At 41.8% G+C, this 17,883-nt stretch overlaps 2 protein-coding genes across 9 annotated transcripts in view; both read left to right on the top strand.

Moving 5' to 3' along the window:
• LOC132383017 (myocardin-related transcription factor A-like) overlaps positions 1 to 17,883 on the top strand; it is a 216,309-nt gene that overhangs the window by 15,005 nt on the left and 183,421 nt on the right. For 3 of the 8 annotated variants that reach the window (XM_059953707.1, XM_059953708.1, XM_059953710.1), the window contains exons 2-3: positions 7,408 to 7,488; positions 8,174 to 8,255. The exons of 1 other annotated variant lie outside the window; for it this stretch is intronic. The gene's annotated coding sequence lies outside the window, so the exon portion shown is untranslated. Of the gene's footprint in view, positions 1 to 5,897; positions 5,922 to 7,407; positions 7,489 to 8,173; positions 8,256 to 17,883 lie in introns of those variants that run through there. 4 more of the 8 variants (XM_059953712.1, XM_059953713.1, XM_059953714.1 and 1 more) reach the window with 2 other exon arrangements.
• The window catches only part of LOC132383020 (general transcription factor II-I repeat domain-containing protein 2A-like), a 266,610-nt gene that overhangs the window by 242,885 nt on the left and 5,842 nt on the right, over positions 1 to 17,883 (top strand). The window lies entirely within an intron of this gene.

Raw genomic sequence — 17,883 nt, 5'->3', positions numbered from 1 at the left:
TCCCATATACAAAGCGAACTCTGTGTTATGGTTGAAATTTATTGTTACGGTGTTAATTGGGGATGCATGGGGAAAGTTTTATTTTGTAGTCTTTCAGAGGTGTTTCTTGTTTGAAGCTGAGATTTTCAAGCCTTAATTATGTATTTAAAAGAACAATATATTCAGGAAATATTTGGTCAGGCAGTTTCTATGGAGAGACCAGAGAATCTAAAGTTCAAGTCATTTTTGCAAGGTTAGTGTTGGCTTATTTCTATTTCCCAGCATCTGGCATTTGGTAAGCCCCCTAGATTATGGCCTGAAAGGTACGATGTTGCTAATCAAATCTAAGGTGTTCATGGGGATACCATCCAGAGAATGAGTTGAATGTGGAATTTGCAACCTGAGTATTTGAGGCAGAAGGAAGGCGGATCATCAGTAAAGTGAATGGTCAAGGTGTTTCTACTCAGGGTAGGGGAGTCAAAAAGTAAAGGGCACAGGTTTAAGGTGAAATGGTAAAGATTTAATGATCCCAAGGGGCAAGATTTTCACACAGAGGGTGATAACTTGCACTCAGCAATTTCACACAAACTTCAATAAGAACTAAGCAGTTGCTGTGTTTGAAAGGTCTGATAATTTTGAAAGTTAGCCAAGCTGTTGTTGAAACTTGCTTGATTTTGTGGAAGATCAGTCAAGCAGTCTTTGACGTAAGACCTTGATTTATTCCCATCTGAAAGATGACATCACTTCCAGCATTGCAGTGAAATATCAGCCCAAGTTGAAGTTGTTTTCACATGAAAACCTACAGAACTGAACCTGAGCTTGGGCATAGATGGTAGCTTCACTTGATGGTTTTCTCTTTCCCTGTGAGTTTTTAAGTATGAGATCCAGATGGAATCTCGGGAGCTCATCGGGAAATTTTGATTAGGAACAATCAGGAGGGGCATTGACAAGGTGATTGGTCACAGCCTTTTTTCCCCCAAGGTAGGGGAGTCAAAAATCAGAAGGGACCGGTTAAAAGAGAGATGGTAAATATTTAACAGGACCACCACAGGACCCATGGGGTAGTGGGTCTATGGAATGAGCTTCCTGAGGAAGTGGGAGAGGTGGATGTGTTTGCATTGTATAAGACAACTGGACAAGTTTATGGATGGGAAAGATTTAGAGAGGCATAGGCCAAATGCAGGCAAATGGGACTTGTTCTGAAAGGCATCTTGGTTGGCTTAGGTGAGTTAGGCCAAAGAGCCTGTTCCAACGCAACACACAAAATCCTGGAGGAACTAAACAGGTTAGGCAGCATCAATGGAAGTGAATAAGCAGTCAACATTTCAGGCAGAGACCCTTCTTCAGGACTGAGGAGGAAGGGGGAAGATGCCAGAATAAAAAGGTGGGGGGAGGGGGAGGAGAAGGAGAAGCCAGGTGGGTGGGAGAGGTCAAGGGCTGGAGAAGAAGGAATCTGACAGGAGAGGAGCATGGAGCATAGGAGAACAGGAAGGAGTAGGGGACCCAGAGGGAGTGATAGGCAGGTGAGAAGAGGTAAAAGGTCAGAATGGGGGGGGGGGAGGGGTTTTTTCCCTTGAAAGAGAAATGAATGTTTATGCCATCAGTTTGGAGTCTACCCAGACAGGATATAAGGTGGCCTTGTCTTGGCACAAGGCCAACATGTACAAACGGGGAATTGGAGTTAAAACGTTTGGCCACCAAGAAGTTCCGAGCTGCATAACTCTTTAACTCTGTTAAACCCTAGGTAATTTACACTTCAGTGATGTGAGAGAGTTAGGATTATGTTTTCAATTTCCAGCTGATGCAAGCAGTGCTGGTGGGCTCTGCCTGCCTGGCTAAAGCTAACTTACTTGGCATAGGTCAGTGATTAAAGCTGGCATTCTCCAGAATGTTTTGGCTCTGTTTCCGACTAGGCAGTGGACTTGCTGGAGTGAAACAAAGCTAGACAGAGCTTTGTTAAAGTAAGACACGGCTTACACAGTTTATGGCACTGTTGCCTTAAGAGAATTCCATTTTGCACATCTGATTAAATATTAGATTTGGATTATCAGTGACATTGGGAGGATATCTGATCATCTGACTTGAATGCATGCCTAAGCTTGTCACAATATGGTTGTTCCTCTCCTTGCCTTGTGGTGCATCGGGCAGCAAGCTTGCCATTTCTTTAGCATTTGTCTGTTTTTCACGAGGTCAAGTTGCTAGCTTGATGCTCAACCTAGCATGAATGGAAAGCATGCAAGGAGCCAGCCAGATTCGAACTTGGGACCACTCGCCTCGAGGTCTGTGCTACGCCACTGGCCGACAGCAATATGGTGAGGAGGAAAATTTCTTTCAGTGCATAAAACATTGTTTTCTGTCTAACTTGTGGCTGCAGGGTCAGGTCAGGAGTCCAGCCCCATATCCACATCCTCAGTTACTTCTGTACTCTCTTCGTAGTGGGCAGTTGAGTGCAGTACATTATTGCTGATGCCACAGTCTGTGGAATTCTAGAGAGTAATAGATAGTCATCCAGAGAGTTACTGGAGAAATTCATGTTTTAACTCTCCAAAATAAAATATTCAACTCCTGAGGAGTCAGGGTGGGAAGGAGAATCATTTGAATGCCTTTGGTCATTTTTGATAGATAGAATTCTCCTGTCCCCAGCCTATGTTGCTGATCTTTGTCAGCCTGTAGTTGCTGAGGTTTGCTGCACTCATCTATATCCTGTGACAGGAAAAAGAATTTTTGAATGAATTTATTTACTGTGAAACCAGATGTTGGTTGAAGTCTTTGTGGTTTGGGGGGGGGGTAGAGGTAGGAATTGTTCTTGGCCCAGTTAAAATAACCCAAGAGTAATGTTTGTATCTAATGATGTGAAGTCTGTTGAGGTTGAGCAATGTTATGATTTTCTAAATGTTAACATCTTTGAGTACATAGAGCTTGAGATTTATTAGTGCTTGCATGCATAATTTCAAGTGTGCTTTTGGTTGAAGTTACACTTGATGTATGTCCTCGTGAAAGGTCACGTGTATCAGAAGTTATGGAATGGAGCTTCATTCATGTTAGAACTGGAGAGGGATGGTGTGGTACTTGACTCATTTTAATTGGATGTATTTTCTTTGTTTAATTCTGAAGTAGCATGGTAAAACAATCTATTGGCATGTCCCCTTTAACCCTTACTAAAGAAAGCACCCTATTTGAATGCATCTTGGCTTGGTATAGCAACTACTCTGCACGTGACCACAAGAAATTGCAGAGCTGTGGACACATCTCAGCAAGTCAGGGAAACCAACCTCCCTTCTATGAACTCTGTCTATACTTCTTGCTGTCTTCGTAAAGCAGCCAGCATTATCAAAGACTGCCCTCACCTTGGGCATCCTCTCCTTTCCCTTTTTCAATTGGGCAGAAGATATAAAAACCTATAAGCATGTACCACCAGGCTTCCACTCTATTGTTAGGACTATTGAATGGTTCCCTCGTACGATGAGTTGGACTCTGTCCATTGTTTACCTCACTGCACTTTCCCTTTAGTTGTTGCATTTTATTCTGCTTTTTATGGTTTTACCTTGTTCTACCTCAATATACTGTGTAACGATCTGTCTAAATAGAATACAAGGCAAGCTTTTCACTGTACTTTGGTATGTATGACAATAATAAACCTTGTTTAATTTCAATCTTTTATATTTTGGGATTTTTGGAAAAAGGATTTTGAACAACTGGACAATTACAGTTCACAGTAAGCTCTGATGCTAATATTAGGCACAGACATCGAGTTGATGATCTTGCAGAATGAAGAGTTTTACTGGCTGAGGTGTTCATACTTTGGTGTATTAATTCAGATGCACAAGCTAGTTCTTTGTCTGAGAAGTTATTAATAAGTCGGCTCAGTCAGTTGATGTGGATGAGCAGTTTGGGTTTGATAGGTTTCTCTACCAAAGTCTATTGTAGTCAAACATGAGGAAATCTGCAGATGCTGGAAATTCAAGCAACACACACAAAATGTTGGTGGAACACAGCAGGCCAGGCAGCATCTATAGGGAGAAGCACTGTCAGTCCTGACGAAGGGTCTCAGCCCGAAACGTCAATAGCACTTCTCCCTATAGATGCTGCCTGGCCTGCTGCGTTCCACCAGCATTTTGTCTGTGTCTATTGTAGTCAACTCCTTTCCACCACAATTACCTGTTCTTCTCTCCCAGTTATACTGAGGTGTTCATTGTAGTAACAGGCAGTGTTTTCTTCTGCATTCATGTGACAGCAGGATATTCAATAGCAACGCCTTGTACTGAGCTGCTGCACAGTGTCTTGTCTGCCCAAACTGATGTTGGTTGGAGCTGCCCCACAAACTATAGCTTCTGGACTACACCCTGCAGGATCAGAACTGAATGCAGTTTTCAGTACAGAGGGCTCTGGCCTTGAGAGATGATTTGGCTCTGGCATCCATGGGCTGTTGGTGCTATTTGTCACTGGGGCCAATCTGTTCCACAAGTTGTGTACTGCTGAAGCTGAACATGTGCAAGTATACTAAGCTTTTCTTTTGATTTCAGTGGCTCTGTAAAATTCATCTTTTCTAAAAATCTGTTTCCTTTTAGGGAAACAGGATGATCTGGATTCTAACAACACAGCAAATGTTTCTCTACCATCCATCTCCTCTTCCTTTCTTGTCAATGATTGTAACTGATGACCCACTGGGAGAAACTTCTTTCAACCTTCTACACCGAAAATATTTGTTCTAGGATGCTGGTACGGTGTGAATGTAGATCCATTTGTCCTATGATCCATTGGAGAAGAGAGAGTGTTTGTGCACAGAGATCAAGTTTTTGAAAGGGAATGACAGGAGTGAAGTTTCTCATCAAAACTTGAGGAAATGGAGGACACCCTCTACTTGCAAAGCAGCACCTCTGGGTGATCTGTGATAATACCAAGCACAGGGCCAGTGCAATTTTCGTACTTGCAGGACATCAATAACATTTCATTGTTTTCTGATGACCCTGGTTGGTAGTCAATATGCCAGGATCTCTTTCCAGTCTAGTTGGAGTGAAGGGGTCGGCATTATATCCAGCAGTTGCGATCTTGAGTCAGGTTCATGGTTGATACCTTGTGTATCTCACTTGTATGCTGCACTCTATTGAGTCCAAAAGGGTCAAATTTGAATCTGGTTGTCTGTGAGGTTTGCATTTTTAGTTGGTAGAAATCACAAAGATGTAACCGAAGTTGTTTCCATCAATTGGAAGGATAATTGAGTGAATCTCTTTTAGATGAATGGGTCGTATAAAAGGATCTAAATAAAACCCCCTCTTTTTATTGTGGGAGGGAGATTGATGTTATGAAATACTAATTCATACAGGGGGATTAATGTCTGGAGCTCTTCCCACCACCACCGCCAAGGACTCAGTAAATGTTGATTGAAACTTTCAGAGTTAAAACTGATTGTGATCCTGATTGACAATAACTATACAGGACAAAAAATATACCAATGTATTGTTCATTATGTGCCATGTCATATGATGTAGACTGTCAAGGTCTTTCCATGATTATGATTGTTCTTGGCATCTCTTTCTACAGAAGTGGTTGGCTGTTGCCTTCTGTGTAGTGTCAATCTATACTAATCCCATTTCCCAGCAGTTGATCCATAGACTTCTGTGCCTTGGTGATACTCATCTAGTATCACATTCCAAATGTGATATTGTATCTAGTAGTGCATTGCAGATTCCAATTACCCTAAAAGTTCTTGATCCCTTCTAAACCTCTTAATCCTTACCTTAAACCAATGCCAGGCATTGGTCTAGTCAGGATAACAGCTCGGCATGCACTAACTATATGTGGCCTGTTACAGTGATGTAGTGCTCTGTCTTATACCCTCTAGCTTTAGATACCTCTGCTAGAAGGATAATCTTCCTGTTATTTATGCCTGTTATTTTGTTGACCCTCTATTAGGTTCCACATTCGGTCTACTCTATTACAAGGTAAATAAATTCAGTCTCGAACAGAATGAAAGTGAGTACATGGATGGGGGGTGGGGGTGGGGGGGTTAGGCGAGGAATGTACCTGAATGTCAGGAAAAGCTTAAAGTTGATTTTGCCAGTACTATCATAAACCTGGCCGGTGGTATAGTGGCATCTGCACAGGACTTTGAGGCGCGTGATCCCAGCTTCAAATCCAGCCGGCTTCTTGCACGCTTTCCTTCTATGCTGGGTTGAGGTTTGAGTGTCGAGCTAGTAAATCAGCCTCTTTTTAAAAAAAAACAGACAAATGCTAAAGAAACAGGAAGGTTGCTGCTCAAGGTGCAGAGAAGAACAAATAATGATTAACCTGTTCTTGGCTGAGATGCCTTCCGTGACAGAATACTATTAAGGTGCAGCATTGTGAAGGAAAGAGGTTGTTAATCAATCATTGCCATGTCTCACTATGAAACTAAATTCCATGTATGTCATTTTTGGTAGCTGATGAGATGAGATTGACTCGTGTAAGGTTTGTATAATCACTTAGAATTTTCTCCAATTCTCCTTTCCCAATGGTCGAGAGGAGGGGTTCCCAACCTGGGGTCCATGGACCCCTTCCTTAATGGCATTGGTCATTACATGGAGGCACTCATAGTGATGCGTATGAATTCCTCCATTGAAGTATTAGAAACTAATACACGATTCTATAGTTCTACAGTAGTATTGGAAGTGTTCTAATTTATATTTCATTCAAATAATTTGTTACTCAGTTTGTCTTTTTTAATACCTTTTTTAACTGTTTCTAGGAAACTGGCTAATTGGGGCGGCTGAGCCGAATTGTACTGGTCTCAATGTGTCTCAATTAACTGGAATCCATTGCACATTCAGAAGCCACTTTGTTAGATACACCTGAACACCTTGTCAATGCAAATATCTAATCAGCCAATCATGTGGCAGCAACTCAATGCATAAAAGCATGTAGACACGGTCAAGAGGTTCAGACGTTGTTCGGACCAAACATCAGATTGGGGAGGAAATGTGATCTAAGTGACCTTGACCGTGGAATGATTGTTGGTGCCGGACAGAATGGTTTGAGTATCTCAGGTGCTGATCTCCTTGGATTTTCATGAATAACTGTCTCTAGAGTTTATAGAGAATGATGCAATAAACAAAATTAAAAATCTAATGAGTGGCAGTCCTGTGGGCAAAATGCCTCGTTAATGACAGAGGTCAGAAGAGAATGGCCAGTTTGGTTTGAGCTGACAAGAAGGTGACAGTAACTCAAATAACCACACAACAGTGATGTACAAAAGAGCATCTCTGAGCACAGCATGTCGAATCTTGAAGTGGATGGACTACAGCAGAAGACCACGGACATACACTCAGTATCCACTTCATTAGGTATAGGAGGTATCTAATGAAGTGGCTGCTGAGTGTTGTATTAGTTTAGATCAAGATGCACCATAGAATTCTAGTTGCACGTGGTGATACTTTCTCCCTTTATTTATAGGGTTTGTTGCAGAAGCAATTGGCGTTTGGGGGGAAAATATGGAACAAAAGTGGGGAAGAAGACAACCCGAGACCCAAACAGGTATCCTTACTTAAAAGAAGCTTGGAGCTACCTTGATATGCAGAAGTAGTTTATGTATTTAAAAAAAAAACACTGAAAATTGAGGATTGCAGAACATACAGGGCAATTTCGGTTTAATATTGAATAGGCTCACCGTGAAGTGCACTTATTCACTGGTTTTGTTAACTTGATAATGGTCCTACCCACCATCAAAGACATATATACAGAAAAGGACCTGTAACACCGTGAAGGATCCCACCTACTCTGCTCAAAGACTGTTTGCTCCACTTCCATCAGGGAGGTGGCTACGTAGCATCCATGCCAGGGCCTCCAGACTCAAAAACGAGTTACTTTCCCCAAGCAGTAAGACAGATCAACACATCCACCCACTAGTTTATCCCCCTCCACCACTACTCTATCATTTCCTGTCAGTCACCTTAAGTATAGACACTTTATGGACATACAATCTATGTATAAGCTATCTTGTACATTTGTGTTTATTGTGTTTGTTTTGTTATTCTTTTTCTTACTGTGTTTTTTTTTTGTGCTGCATTGGATCCAGAGTTGCAATTATTCTGTTCTTGTTTACACTTGTATACTGGAAATGACATTAAACAGTCATGAATCCTGATAAGAGTTGTATTTCCAAATGTTAAGGAATTGCAGTTTTGTTTCATGAGACCTTCCTCTATTACTTTACCTCTAGTGTGCTGATGGTGATGACATTGATCTGGATTTGACTGTTACTGACTCGCCCAAGTGAAGCTGCCAAATTGACACAAATAGAGGTATTTAATCAGTCAAGGCATTTCTTATTGTATTAATATTAGACTAATTATTAAACCACTTCTTTAAATGATGTATTGAACTGTTTCAGCTTTGATTTGGATTCTTCATCCTTAAGCAATACTTATTTCTGATAAGGGCCATTAGATGGGAAAGAGTTGACAAATCATCCTTCCTGTGCCTTGCATCTGAACTCTCCCTGTGGGTTGCCTCGCAGAGCTGTCGGTGTAAAACTAGGACATTATATTAATAAAGCAGTGTGCTGAGGCATGTTGGAGGAACAGCATGCGCAACTGGAGCAGTGAGTTACTTCAGCGCCAGGGGACTGGGAGAGGGAGTGTTGCTGCGTGTTTAAGTCTCCGCAGTCCCACTGTGTGTTTACATGGATTGATGGGGTATTTCACCACACAGCATACCTTCCCAAAATAGCTATAAGTTGGTGGTGGAATAAAGGAAAATTCTAACCTCTGGGGAAGTGGTACTGAACAATTGGGCTTTATTTTGGGGTCTAAAAATAAATGGCTAATGAGATATTTGATGCATTGTTTTAATCCTGCAAAATTTCACAGACTTGGGGAAGAATTATTAGATTCTAAAATGTTAAATATTACTACTTTTCCGCAGAAGAGGGCAGGTGGGGGGAATAGGGGGTTGAGGAAAGGCGAAGCAGAACCCACAGTTCAGTTGGCTGTCTGCCTGAGAAAATATTGGAACCTATTATTAACGATGTTACAGCAGGGCGAATAAAAATAGTTAGGATAATCAGGGAGAATTAACATGATTTTGTGAAAGGGGAATGCTCGACGAATTAAATGGAGTTATTTTCACGAAATAACCTATGCTGTGGATAAAAAGGTACTTGGATTTTCCAGAACTCATTTGATACGTTCCATTGTGGTGTGTTGATGGTGCCATGAAGGTTTGTACTTCAGAAAATTAAGACAATGTATTAGCATGGATGGAAGAGTGGCAGTAGTTGGCATTAAGAAGGTTTTTGTTTGTTAATATATAACAAGTGGTGTGCCAAAGGGATTGGTGCAGGGTGCCAGACTTTTCAAAACTTGTGTAAATGAGTTGGATATGGGTCTGGTCACTAAATTTGCTGATGACCTTGTTGTTCCTTTCCACATCTTGTGGCACTTAGGCTGACAGCTTTGTCATTGCGTTAGCATTTTGTGCGAGCTCGACACTCAACCCAGCACAGATGGAAAGCGTGCAAGGAGTCGGCTGGATTCGAACTTTGGATCACTCACCTTGAAGTCTGGTGCTGATGCCACTACGCCACTGGTCGGCTCTTGCTGATGACCTTGATAGGAAAATAAGTTATGAGGAGGGCAGGGTGGCAAAAAATGTGATAAATTAGGGGAGTGGGCAAAGATCTGGCAAATGGAGTGGGATGTAGGAATGTCGGCATGAAGTGTTTGGGGAATAAAAAGCATTCTCAAGTAGTGAAAGATTGCAGTACTCCAAGTTGTAGGGGGACCAGTGTGTTTTGCAAAAGCCTGGAATGTAAACATAGCAAGTAATTAGGAAAACAAATTGCACTATTACTTACTGCAAAGGGATGTCTCATGTAGATAGGGTGGTGAAGAAGGCTTTTGGAACGCTGGCCTTTATAAATCAGAGCATTGAGTACAGAAGTTGGGATGTGATGTTAAAATTGTACAAGGCATTGGTAAGGCCAAATTTGGAATATTGTGTACAGTTCTGGTCACCGAATTATAGGAAAGATATCAATAAATTAGAGAGAGTGCAGAGACGATTTACTAGGATGTTACCTGGGTTTCAGCACTTAAGTTACAGAGAAAGGTTGAACAAGTTAGGTCTCTATTCATTGGAGCGTAGAAGGTTGAGGGGAGACTTGATCGAGGTATTTAAAATTTTGAGAGGGATAGATAGAGTTGACGTGAATAGGCTGTTTCCATTGAGAGTAGGGGAGATTCAAACGAGAGGACATGATTTAAGAGTTAGGGGGCAGAAGTTTAAGGGAAACATGAGGGGTGATAGCTGTGTGGAATGAGCTTCCTGTAGAAGTAGTAGAGGCCAGTTCAGTTGTGTCATTTAAGGTAAAATTGGATAGGTATATGGACAGGAAAGGAGTGGAGGGTTATGGGCTGAGTGCGGGCAGGTGGGACTAGGTGAGATTAAAAGTTTGGCACGGACTAGGAGGGCCGAGATGGCCTGTTTCCGTGCTGTGATTGTTATATGGTTATATGTGTATACAAAAGTAGGAAGGTTAAACTTCAGTTACGATGTCCTGTGTAAATGCATTGGAAGTAGTTGAGAGAGTGCTCAGAAAATGATACCTCAAGTGAGTAGTTATGAGAGCAAACTGGGCTCGTATCTGCTGGAATTGAGGAATGGAGGGACCTGATTGCATTGTACAAGACCTTGAGATGTGGAGAGGATATTTCCACATGTGGGAGAATCTAGAGCCAGGGGCACTGTTTCCTCAAAGGGGTTACCCATTTAAGACAAGGATGAAACTTTTTTTGGCTTGTTTTTGGAGTTTTGCCTTTGGAAAAGGGGAATGACAACAAAATTGAATATTTTTGAGGATAAGAGGTTGATGTTTGATTTTCAAAGTGAAAGGTTTCAACAGGTAGGCAAAGTTGAAGTTATAATCAGATCAATCATGTACTTATTGAAGAGTGGAATAGGTTCAAGAGGCAGAGTGGCTCAGTCTCACCCCAGATTTGCCTGTTGGCTTATTTCCTGTAGTTGTTTCTTAGTTTGAGTTAAAAATTACCCTCGCTAGGATGCTGACATCCTGCCAATCTAAAAGGAATAACAGCAATACTGTTTTTCCTCTCAGGACTGTATTAAATGTTTAGAAAGAGGTCAAGAGGAGCCCTTTCTTCAGCTCTTGTATTCCATATGGTATCATGGAAGACTGGGTTGAAATCACTTTAGAACGTAGGAGCTGAAGGAAGGGCTAATCTTGAGCTCTTTAATAGCTGATTTGTGCTTATCCAACAGAATAATTAGAAAACTGATCAGCCAGTAATACTGCTGACTCAAAACTATTACTCTCCTCTCTATCCTGTGAATTCCATTTGTTGAACATTTGTTTGGCAGGGAGGCTCTTCTATGACTCTTGTAGTAATTGGTAACACAGACAAGCTCATCATTATTAAGCAGGTCTCACCATTATTAGCTTGTCAACACTCCACTTAGTCATGTGTCCTGTATCAGCAAAAATACCCCTCCAATCCTCTTCACCTCCGACATTTCCACCAAGTTCCTCTCATAAGAATTATCATTCTGATAATGCTTCTTGTTTCCTTTTTGCCTTGGTGTTAGTGATTTAGATTGATTAAACGTACCCCCTGGGAGATCTTATCAACTTAAAGGCTTTATGTGAATGCAAGCTTTTACAATTAGTGAAATTGACAAGGCCTATCAAGGAGATGAAAGAAAGGCATTGAAGATTCTCTTTAAAGCAATGAATCGAGTCTGGCTTTTTTAAGTGTTGTAGCAAAAGGCCAGACAAAGGAATTGGTTTACAGCTTTAATGGAAAAAACAGGCGAACCAGTGACATTAAATCCAAAGACACTCTTTTTTTTTGAAGTCCCTGAATCCTTTGCCCTAAACAGAATTGGGTGTTATCTCTGTAATCCACCACTTCCCTAAGAACCTACAGGTAGACAAATAGTGACCTGAGATGCATTACTCTGATAACGTAATTCTTTTTACTCATCATAAAACTCTTGTACTTTTATCTACACCTCTCTTCTCAGATGTCAGCAATACTCTGGTCTTCTGGCTAAACACCCATCATTGTAATGTGAGCCTAAAATGCTGAATATTTATAGATTCAATTGAATTTTCCGTGACTTGCACGGACTGGTGCAGAGCCAACAACCTGTCTCTGAATGTGAACAAAACAAAAGAGATGGTTGTTGACTTCAGGAGGGCAGAAAGTGACCACTCTCCGCTGAACATCAGCTCCTCGGTAGAGATCGTTAAGAGCATCAAATTTCTTGGTGTTAACCCGGTGGAGAATCTCACCTGGTCCCTTAACACCAGCTCCATAGCAAGTATAGCCCAGCAGTTTCTCTACTTTCTGCGAAGGCTGAGTAAAGTCCATCTCTCACTCCCCATCCTCATCACATTCCACAGGGGTTGTATTGAGAGCATCCTGAGCAGTTGCATTACTGCCTGGTTCAGAAATTGCATCATCTCGGATCGCAAGACTCTGCAGCGGATAGTGAGGTCAGCTGAGAAGATCATTGGGCTTTTCCCGCCATTACGGACATTTACACTACACGCTGCATCCGCAAAGCAAACAGCATTATGAAGGACCCCACACACCCCTCATACAAACTCTTCTCCCTCCTGCCATCCGGGAAAAGGCACCGAAGCATTCAGGCTCTCACGACCAGACTATGTAACAGTTTCTTCCCCCAAGCTATCAGACTCCTCAATGCTCAGAGCCTGGACTGACAACTTACTGCCCTATTGTCTTGTTTATTATTTATTGCAATGCCTGCACTGTTTTGTGCACTTTATGCAGTCCTGGATAGGTCCGTAGTCTAGTGTAGTTTTTTTCCCGTGTTTTTTATGTAGTTTTTGTACGGTTTCATGCAGCACCATGGTCTTAAAAAACGTCTTGTTTTTACTGTGTACTGCATCAGCAGTTATGGTCAAAACGACAATAAAAAGTGACTTGACTTGATATTCTCTCCTCCCTCTCTCTCTGTGGCACAGAGGCTGGGAGACTGCTCTGGATGCTATGTGCTTCTGTCTACGAGCTTCGTGTGAGTTGCCCCACTATACGATGAACTGAGACTGAGGCTATGGGCCTACCCCTGCTGTCCGGCTCTGGGTCAATGGACTCAATTTGGTTCAGAGTGATGCTGCTTGCTTCTGTTGTTTGCATGGTTTGTGTTTTTTTTTCTCTTTCTCTGTGGGTGTTCTTTCGGGTTGCTTTGTGGCTGCCTGTAAGCAGATGAAACTCAAGGTTGTATAATTTATACATACTGTGATAATATATATACTTTGAATCTATACTCACTGGTGATTAGGAACTGAAATCTTAGCTAATTATTTTCTTTACCTTCCTCTTAGCCATGAAGTGCAGCAGGTATTTAAGTGTCATTCCCAGTTCTGTAATATGTATGATTAATAGTTTTGTTTTGAAGAACTATAAACTGGATGTATTCCTTGTTGGTACAATCCTTTTGTCAAAAGCCAATGAGTGATGCAAGGTTGGATTGCTGAAGCCTGTTGTAAATCAAATTAAATAACAACAAACCCAGTTTTGTATATTCTCAGCAGAAGAGCAGCTTTCCTATCATCCTCAGATCAGCACTTTTTAACCCAAATATTCTTACATCTGGTGTTTTGTTTTCATTCTGGGATCTGAACTTTTCAGTTTGACTTTTTCTGCAAATGGTTTTTAAACTTCTTGAATAAATAGAGTTTCACTGTTGGGTCAGGATTGAAGGTTACCAAATTTTGGGTAATCCTAGGCATGGCTCTGAAGTAACTTCTTAAAATCCTGACTCTTCTAGCAATCACTTGAGTAGAGCATGATATTCTCCTAAATGCCTGTTTGTGGGGCTTCAGAGACTTCACTTGGGATGTTAGAGTGGACTCCCTTGATGGAGATGCGTAGGCATGACTTTGTTTAATGTGGGGAGGCTGTTGCACAGACAGCCACCACATGGGCATTGATGTATTGAGGTCAGGGACCAGTGGCATGGAATGCAGCCTTCCTCCACATTCATTGCCATTGTGATGTGTCATAATTTTCTGCCAGCTCCATGTTTGAGGCCTTAGTTGGATCGCTTTTTGCCTGGAACCTTCCCCTTGACCTTGCCACCATGGCTGACCCTACCTGGAGCTAAGCAGCAGATGACTGAACTCCAGACGGCATTGCTGTTGGGATCGCAGGAACTCACAAACCTCTCCACCACGACAAGGTCCTGAATACCAATGTAACAAAAAGCGGTTTCACCCAGAACAGCGCTGAACCTCCATGCTTTCTACATTTCTCTCTCTTGAATTGTTGTCCCAGGGTTTCCCTTTTGCTGTCCAGCTCCTTGTCCAGGATTCGAGGGCCTGAAGAGAGTTTAGGGAGGCAAAGACTTGGATGGGAAGTGGTTTAAGGCAGGTGCAGTACAACGTTTGAAAGACATTTGGACAGGAATACAGACAGGAAATGCTTAGAAGAAGATGAGCCAAATGTGGACAAATGAGACTAGCTTAGGTGGGTATCTTGGCCAGCATGGGTGCGTTGGGCCAAAGGGCCTGTTTCCATGCTGTATTACTCCGACTCTAAATGCCACCTTCCTCATCTGTGGGAACAACACAATACAAAATGCTGGAGGTCAGGCAGCATCTATGGAGGAAAATAAACAGTCAACATTTTGGCCCAGACTCTTCATCAGGACTCATCTGCTTGAATGAGATTTATGTTTTATCATTGTGAAATCCATAATTTGCCTTGATTTCTACCTTTTCAATCCTTTTAGCAAAGGCCATCTGGCTAAGGTTATAAGGTATTGAAATCTTTCATCTGTGGAACCCAAAACTCACTAGCCTTGATTTATCATGTTCATTTCTTGGTTTCTTATGTTGGCGCGTGGCATAGTGGATAAGGCTACTGATCTGAAAGTCTCTGGTTCGAGCCTCAGCTGAGCAAGGCACTTAACAACACATTGCTGTGCGATGACACCAGTGCCAAGCTGCTTGGGTCCTAGTGCCCTTCCCTTGGACAACATCGGTGGTGTGGAGACGGGAAGGCTTGCAGCTTAGGCAACTACCGGTCTCCCATACAACCCTGAAAACCTTCCAAGGCGCAAATCCATGGTCTCACGAAACTAAACGGATGCCTATCTTGGTCTCCCATATAACTCTGTGGAGGAGGTGGGGTGGTGTTAAATGGAAAAATCTGCATTCCTTTAGGACCTTCAATTATATTCAGATATACTTGAGTATTAGGGCACCTCAGAGCTTGTTTTCTCATTTTGAAGCTGTGCTGTTAATTACCAGATACTGGCCAGTTTGGGAGGAAGACTCCAGTCCTTTCTGTTGTATCATTGGATCTGAGCTCTCTCTAATACCTTTAATACCTTATACAAAAGATAGCACCTCTTGGCAATGCGGTTCAGCCTAGTCTTAGATGGGGCTCGAACTCTTGATTTAACTGAGAGGTGAGTTTGCTGCTGCTGACTCTCAAGTTCTTCACCTGTGCTAATGTGGATAAACAACTAACTGAAGTGGAGCAGCAGTACTCAGGAATGATTATTTAGCTGTAATTTTGCTTTGTAAAGTGACAGAGAAACTGGAGGTGCTATTAGTATTTTGCATGACAAAACAGGTTGAGCACCCCTTATCCAGAACTCCAAAATCCCTAATATTTTTGATTGCTGCCGTAATTTCAAAAAATGGAAAATTCCGCAAGGCGCTGGGAAGGTTTCCAGGTAATGCACAGGTCTCTGTGCACCACAGACAGTTTTGAGAAGTGACCTCACGTGTAATGAACGTGCATTAGTGCTTAGTGAAAAACGGAAAAAACTGCATAAAATGAAGATCTTGATCGTGTATTGAAAGAGTGGATTCGTCAGTGGTGGAATGAGTATATGTCACGTAACCATATGCAGATCATGAAACAAGCAAAAATTTATCATCACAACACACAAAATGCTGGTGGAACACAGCAGGCCAGGCAGCATCTATAAGGAGAAGCACTGTCGACGTTTCGGGCCCAGACCGTTTGTTGGGACCAACTGAAAGGAAAGATACTAAGAAATTTGAAAGTAGTGGGGGGAGGGGGAAATGCGAAATGATAGGAGAAGACCGGAGGAGGTGGGATGAAGCTAAGAGCTGGAAAGGTGATTGGCAAAAGTGATACAGAGCTGGAGAAGGGAAAGGATCATGGGACAGGTGGCCTTGGGAGAAAGAAGGAGGGGGATTTATCATGGCAAACTGAGTATTCAGCAGGCTGGTTTTAGAAATTTAGCTAAAAGCACGGCATTAAATTTTTAAGGATTTGTGGTGCTAGCACCTATGCTGATTGTGAAGCAGCAAAGAAATTCATTGATTCTGAGATTGTCACTGATGAAAATCTAACACGCTGAATGGCTGCATCAGTATGATGAACAAGTGTAAGATATACTATTTACCATTTGGAAATAATGGCAATCTTAAGATGTCTCATGATATATTCCAAAATCCAAAACACTTCTGACTCTATGCACTTCGGATAAGGAGAATTCAACCTGTATTGCCACAAATTATAAATGAATTTTTAAAAAAATCTCTGATTGCTTTGGATAGAGATTACTCACCAAATCTTAAATTGACGAAGTATCAAAGTTTAAAAACTATTTTTAGATTAAGATGTGGCTTCATTTTTACTTTGATTTCCATTTTCAGTTTTGTGCATGGATATATTATTTAAAAATAAATCTGCTCAGGTTGTCACTGTGCTCTAAATTATTGGCTGAGGGAATTGAGGTTTTCATTTAGGCACAGCCAGTAAGTGAACAGTGCACAATATCAGAGTATTTTTAGAGCAGAGGGAACAGAACTATTGACAAACTACAGGAAATTCTCTGGATGTAAGGTAATTACTCCAGAAGAATAAAGTGAAGTGGCCATGAATTTCTGGCATAAAATCGACCTCAGTCACTTCAACAATGTGCTGGAGCAAAAAATTAGAGACTCCAGAAAATCTGCAATGAAAGGCTCATTGCTTTAAGCAAGCAGCAAATCAGGCAGCACTTATAGAGGAAAAAACAAGGTAAGAAAACAATTGAGCTGGAACCGCACAGAAAGGAGGGAGGGTTGCAGATAAATTGCAGACTAAAGTTGTCAAGGTAACCGTTATAAATCCTGTCATTCTGCCAACTCTTTGCATTGACTGTACAGAATTCAGAAGCTTCAGTATCGTTACAGTCAATTTTTGCTCTGCTGCCAGGTTCCATATTAGATGCTTTCATTTCTTAACATTATTTACAGCTTAGGGTATGGGTTAGTGACTAATCTCCATTATTAGCCCACAGCTATCTCAACACTACCTCCTCCTTCAGCACATTCTGTGAAGATGTCATTCTACCCTCCCACTTTCCTCCTATAACACATCGGTTCTGCTCCTTTGCGTTTTCTGAGATAGATTTTTCCTTAATCTTGGCTTTGCTCCATCAGAGTTAGCAGGTTTCTCAGCTGTGTCTCTTTTATCTGCAGTTCTCTTCTCACTTCCTCGACTAGATCAGGTTTCCCTTGATTTTTTTTAAGCTTCTGCCCCTTCCTTATTCTCTCTCCCCAATGCCACCCCCCCCCCCCCAATCATCTGCCTTTTAACAGATTAAAAGATTAGCTTTATTTGTCACAGGTACATCAAAATATCAAACACACAGTGAAATGCATTGTTGCATCAAACCAGAATATCCAGGGGCATGCTAGGGGCAGCGAGCAGGTGTTGACATGCTTTTGGAGCCAACATAGCATGACCACAGCCCATGAGTCTTTGGAATGTGGGAAGGAACCGGACCACCAGAGGAAACCGACGTGATGATAGGGAGAATGTACAAACTACTGTCAGGCAGCAGTGGAAGTCGAACCCTGAGCAATTTTAAAGCGTTACGCTAGCCACCACGATACCGTGTTGCCCCTAATGT

The sequence above is a fragment of the Hypanus sabinus genome, chromosome 29 (genome assembly GCF_030144855.1).
Source record: "Hypanus sabinus isolate sHypSab1 chromosome 29, sHypSab1.hap1, whole genome shotgun sequence".
Taxonomy (NCBI): domain Eukaryota; kingdom Metazoa; phylum Chordata; class Chondrichthyes; order Myliobatiformes; family Dasyatidae; genus Hypanus; species Hypanus sabinus.
The sequence above is the reverse complement of the archived record's forward strand: the minus strand, read 5'-3'. Positions and strand labels throughout refer to the sequence as shown.